The 5,907-nt window shown below is 47.4% G+C and overlaps 1 long non-coding RNA gene across 1 annotated transcript in view; it reads left to right on the plus strand.

The window, feature by feature from the left end:
• Positions 1-436: 436 nt before the first annotated feature.
• LOC109297087 overlaps positions 437-5,907 on the plus strand; it is a 9,789-nt gene continuing 4,318 nt past the window's right edge. The window contains exons 1-2 of the long non-coding RNA XR_002097200.1: positions 437-451; positions 5,309-5,313. This is a non-coding gene — a long non-coding RNA (uncharacterized LOC109297087). The remainder of the gene's footprint in view (positions 452-5,308; positions 5,314-5,907) is intronic.

The following is a 5,907-nucleotide window of genomic DNA, read 5'->3' on the forward strand; positions in this document are numbered from 1 at the left end:
CGGTCTTTTAGTAGCAGCTAGTAATGCCAAGTACACTTACTGCTCTCTATAAATACTACCAGTAGTCTCCATTTGTGCTTAATGTCAAAGCAAGCAAGACAGCAAGAGTGTATGCACACTTGCAGAGTAGTTAACTGCCACCTCATGCAAGAAACAGGCCTTCATGATAATTTCACATTTATGTAGCCCCACTTACTTTGAAGACTCCCAAAGTACTTTTAAATGTTAAACTCATATATGAATATATAAACAAGGCTTCTTGGACACACTGTACAACAATATACACTGAAACACAGCTTGTGTGTACGGGTGGTCACATGACCTACTGGAAATGTTCCAAAATTTGCATACTAGTTAGATATGCAAGGTCAAAAAATTAAGAGCCGGTGTGTGCCTATACCATGTATAATGTGACTGTAATGTGTGTAACAGCAAGTGGAATCAGGGAGCAGTCTGCAGAGCCATGATATCTGTTCACTAGGACTGAAGCCCCAGGGGCTGAGGGGCGAGGGAGAAAGGAAGAGAAAGAGGCTGGAGTACAGGAAGGCGAGGGCAGCATGCAGGTGAAACCCAGTCAGCCCTACACAGAGAGTCAGCCAGGACTGTGCACTAAAGGAGCTGGACTCAGACTTGGGGACAGCTGCAAGCTGCTGTTTGAGCACTCTAGGGACTAAAGCCGTGTTTGGGGACACCTCCAAAGGTGTGGGGGAGGAAGTTGAAGTGTTGAGTATATGTTACCACAGTCATTGGCAATGCATAGGGTGTGCACGTGGACCCCCTAAGCATGGCAGCACAACCCCTGCAAAAAGGTGCCACTGACACTGCCAGCGGTGCCTGCGGGCGGTTGCCGCTCGTCACTCCTACCCCTCACCACCGACACCTCTGGCGACATCTGCATGTGAGCTGATGTGCACAGCACTGCACCATGTGCAGTTGTATAAGCAGCAAAATGTACATCAGCATGCAGAAAATGGTGGTGGTATGCTTTTGAACTAAAGCACCTCTAATGTGTTTTAGTTCAAAAGCATGCTGCTGGTACAATGTCCCCCTGCCCCAGCAGCAGGGAGCTCACAGTCCCTGCTTCATGATTGTGGGGCTGGGCTGGGAGATGCTTATAGGTGAAATTTTCTGGGTCGGGGCTTAAACTAATGTGTCCTAAAATTGGACCTGGCCCTTGTACTATCACTAGGGCCTTTTCTATAAGTTTAGAAAAGAGTTTCTTAGGATGACATATTTTATTGGACCAACTACACATTTGGGATCAAATTAGACAAGTTTTGAATGCAAGACATTCTTCATCAGCTTTGATCGGCACAAGCCCGCACAGCATATAAAGAACAGTTGTAGGAGCAGGGAGAGAGATATTTGCAGGGGTAGCAGACAAACAATTATCAGAAGAAAAGCAGCTTACTGGCAGAGCCAGGCCTGTCAAACAGCTGCAACATCATGCTTATGCTACCATAAGTCCAGAAACCCACTGACACCCTGTCCACTACACCCACACACAGAGAGATCTTTTCTTCAATAGCATGTGGCTATCCGTGCAGGGCTTTATTCGGGAAGAGGAAGTTAATATCCTTTCACTCGAAAACTGCGTTACAGAGACTTGGAACATCCTGTTAACTTGCAAGATGCGATGGAGTTTGTCAGTGACTGCTTGCCATTCATCAGTTTACCTCAATCCATTTCTATAACGGAGGGATTGTGATTCAGTCTTCCTCTTCCACCCCTTGGCCTCTCTTCAGAGCCTGCCAAAAAGGGTACCTTTTTTAGAACCTAAGAAAAATGGTGTTCAATAAGGAACTCTCACTGTGGGAAGCTATTACCTTAGTTTTATTTCCTTACTTCTAATACGTCCTTCTAAATGTCTTTTACTTCCTTACATCTTCCTCTTTTTGGTATTTTCCTCTCCTCTTTTGGTACCACCCAGTTTGTCTCTTTTAGGTTTCCTTTAATCACGTTGTGGCCCTCTGCCTCCATACTCTTTTCCTCATTCTATGACACTCAAATACTTCCTTTCTTTCTTTCCTAGTCACCCCATCAGTTTGGCTCTTCTCGCTCCTCCCTATATATATATCTTTCTCTACCTCTTATAACAGCTCTAGTCTCTGCTATATCCTAAAGACAGGGACAGCCTGACAGCTATGTTTCTGACTCCCTTAGTTCTTCCACTGTACCTCATTGGCCTGTTTGAGCATGGTTGCTGAGGAATCATTCCCTCATTCCTCTTTTGCTTCCTATATTCTGGGACACCCACACGAAGCCTTTCAAGGGATTAAAAGGCCTTCATCTTCCTTTTTTCAGCAGAAACCACTAGCTCTCAAAGTCTGCAGTTATCCCCCTTCTCTTCTGCTGTTCCAAATTACCAAGGAAAATGGGGCATGTCCTCCAGGCCAGGCATCCAAGATGGGTTGGTAAGACTGTAGAGTAGTTTTACAGCTATCCTGGGCAAAGGATTTTACCTACCATTTAAGAAAGAGTATAACTGGAAAGCATTCAGAAAAGAGTCAGGGCAGATCCAGATGGGGTGCAGTGGTACAGATGCATCTGCCTTTCAGTTGATGATGGTGAGGAGCATTAGCCAAGTACTTTTAAGTCTCTGAATCAGATAAGAATTCCTTCCCTCTCTTCCCCTCCATGCTCAGCAACACCTCCCCTCCCCTGCCCACTGTCTCTGCCTGCCCTGAGGGCAGGGGCAGCTTCACAGTTGCTCCTGCCTGATCCAGCTGGGCTCCATCACAGCCAGGATCAGCTGGGGACAGTGGCAGTGACAGATGGGCTCCTCCTGTCTGCCTGGTTCCCCATGGGTGTTCCCTGCTGGCCTGGGAGTAGGCACAGGGAAAGGGAACCCATCTGCTGTTGCTGTCTCTGGCTGAGCCTGGCTCCACATACAGCCCAGTTGGAGTGGGACAGAAGCAGCTCTGGAGCCTCCCCTCACCTCCAGGTCAGCTGGGGGCAATGTGAACAGCAGCAGCCATGGACAGGGGTAAGGGAAATGGAAGGGTGGGGGAAGAGGAGGGGACATGCCACAGTGAACAGAGGAAAAGGGAGGAGGAAGAGAAGATTCAGCTGATTGAGGGACTTAAAAAAAACAAACCATCTGCTGCTCCCACAGCATGGTCTGCCCACCCTGGTGAGGGCAGGAGGCTAGGAGCTGTGGGAAGGGTGAGGGGGGAGCATCCTAGAGCACCAGTTGTTGTTCCTACATGCCCGTTTACAAAATCCTGGATCTTCCCCAGAAGAAGAGTCACAAGAATGGTCGGAGACCTGAAAAAAAAATCTGTCTTAGGTTACAACTACACTGAAGTCACTACACCTCATAGAAACAATGCCAAACTACCATTAAACTAGCTAGCTGAGGTGCTATCCTCAGTACAGACTAAGTATGGCACTTAGGAGGGGCTAACTGCCTAAGAACATACCCAGCTTCATGGGCAAATTTTGTAGTTTGTGCAATTCAACCACAGTAAAGGGGTACCTACACCGGAAGAACATATCAGACACTAAAAGGCTTTTTCATCTAGTAAACAAAGGTATAAGATCCTATATTTGTAAGCTGGGTTCAAATTGAAAATAAGGGGCAAGTGTCTACCAGTGAGAGCAATTAAGCTAATGGAATAGCTTAACTTGGAGGTTATGATAGAGCTCTTCATTATGGGAGAGCAGGTAATGGAGACCTTACATGAAGACTGAATATATTTTCAAAAGATTTTTTCAAATTTGTCCCCTCTTTGTTGAGCTAGGCACTGGTACAACTGAGTAAAATCCCCAGCCTATATTGTACAGGAAATGAGACTAGAGCAGGGGTTGGCAAGTTAAAGCCTGTGGAATAGTTCTGGCTGCAGAGCCATTGGATCCAGCCTGCAGAACACTGGCGGTGTTCCCTGGCAGGGGACCTTGCCCATGCCATGCTGTGGCTGGGCAACAGAGAGAAGAGGCAGTGATGGCCAACCTTCACTGCAAGTTGGGTCAGTCTGGCCTCCTGCTGGAAAATACTGGTGACCCCTGGACTGGAGTGTTCCAATCATTCTTTGTGGCCTTAAAGTCTGTTATTTTGCCCACATTTAGTATCTGTCAGTTAACCCACGTTTGTAAACCTTCTGTGTACAAGCTATTGAGAAGGCATCTCTATGAAGTTGCATATTGTAGCAGTGTCCTAGGAGATCGGGTTAATACCATTGAAAGGTATAGTGCATTCAACACAAACTCATTTATCTTCTTTTTTTTCATAAACATGTCTTTGGTAGTATGTCAAACAGTAAATGGGGCAGCACACCCTGCAAATAGGTTGTGGTACACTGTTTCATTAATACCTCTCACATTATCGACTGTTCCAGTCTAATAATTGACTTATATTGGCTGAAAAAAGATTGATTTTAATGAGAAGGGTGATATTTTGAATTCTAGCAAAGATAAACAGATATTTACTTCTCTATTCTGTTAGTCATACTGCCTAACACAAGCTGTGGATAAAAAAAACTCTTTATGATGAAATTAAACTAATATAAATGTAAACAGCAGCATCCACCTTTGCCTGAATAGCAGTCTGAGATTTCAATAGCACAAATTTAATTTATTTACCAGCATGAGTTGACACCAAGACCTATGCAAGATAAGGGCTTCTTTAGCACATATGTCTTTTCAGTCCACAGTACTTCAGATTCAAGAATGCCAGAGTTAGTGCCTGGGCTTGTTTGAACTGTTCCTGTATTTGTCTTGAAGATAAATTTTCTAGATTCCCTCATTCCTATTATTGCTTTACTGTTTCTTAGGCATGGATACAGTAGGTCAAATTCTGCTCTGCAACCAATGGGTTTTACATCAAAGTAAACAGAGAGGAATATTTAGAGTTGAGGCACTGCACCCAAGCCCTTCTAAGCAATAGTTTCTCGCAACAGCTTTTTTCTTAGTGTAGATGGTTTTAAAAGTGACTTTAAACCAATAAACTCAGGTTCTTTGTGATCCGGGCAATATTTGGACTTAATGGGTGCATTTAGGTTAGCAAGCACATGCCTGTTGCAGTATCTGAAAGCAGTTTGATATGTTGCAAGAGGCATGCTGGGAATGAGAAAATGTTCCCCACACTGCATATTTGCAGAATGGACCCTAATTTTGATACCAGGAAATCCTGGTATAAAAAAAACATGCTGAAAAAAACAGCAGAGGGGGCAGTGTCCCTGAAGCAACCAGTGACTGGGTCCTCCAAAGAGCATTTCTATGCCTGCCCCCTTCCCCTCTGCTCCAGCATGCTGCAGCTGCTGGAGCAAATAGGAGCAGGACAAGGGCTGCAGCAATGACCTGGGCCTAGGCTCTGTCCCTGGTAAGTAGGGACATGGGGGTGGGGCGGCTGTGGGGGTAGGGGGATTGTGTGAGTGGAGGGACGGCTTGGGAGGGGTGGGTCTGCCGCCCACCCCCCCGCACAGTGCACAGCCCCCCGCAGCAGCATCAGCAGCTGCCATTGTTGGGGCGCTCAGGGTGTGCTACTGGCAGAGCCCCCCTGCAATGTGGCATGGTGCAGCATGGCTCTGGCTGCCTGGGACCTGGTGCCACCTGTGCCACATGGTGCAGGCTTGACCCCTCCTGGCCCAGGAGTGTGCACCTTTGGACAGGACCAGGCCACTCCTGCTGTCACCTGGGGCCCCTGGCACCGCACACAAGAACTGCACACGTTCAGGCCAGGCTGGGTCCTGCCTCCAAGTGCCCCACATGCTGCCTGGCCGGGCCAGCTTCATGCAGGCAGGACCCGACTCAGCCTGAGGGCACGTGGCTCTTGTGTTCAGTGCTGGTAGCCCTGGGTGACAGCAAGACTGGCCCAGTACTGCCTGAAGGTGCATACCCTCAGGCCGGGCCGGGCTGGGCCTGCACCATGTGGCACAGGTGGCATTGGGTCCCAGGTGGCCAGGGCCA

The sequence above is a fragment of the Gavialis gangeticus genome, unplaced genomic scaffold (genome assembly GCF_001723915.1).
Source record: "Gavialis gangeticus isolate Ggan-Ray unplaced genomic scaffold, GavGan_comp1, whole genome shotgun sequence".
NCBI lineage: Eukaryota > Metazoa > Chordata > Crocodylia > Gavialidae > Gavialis > Gavialis gangeticus.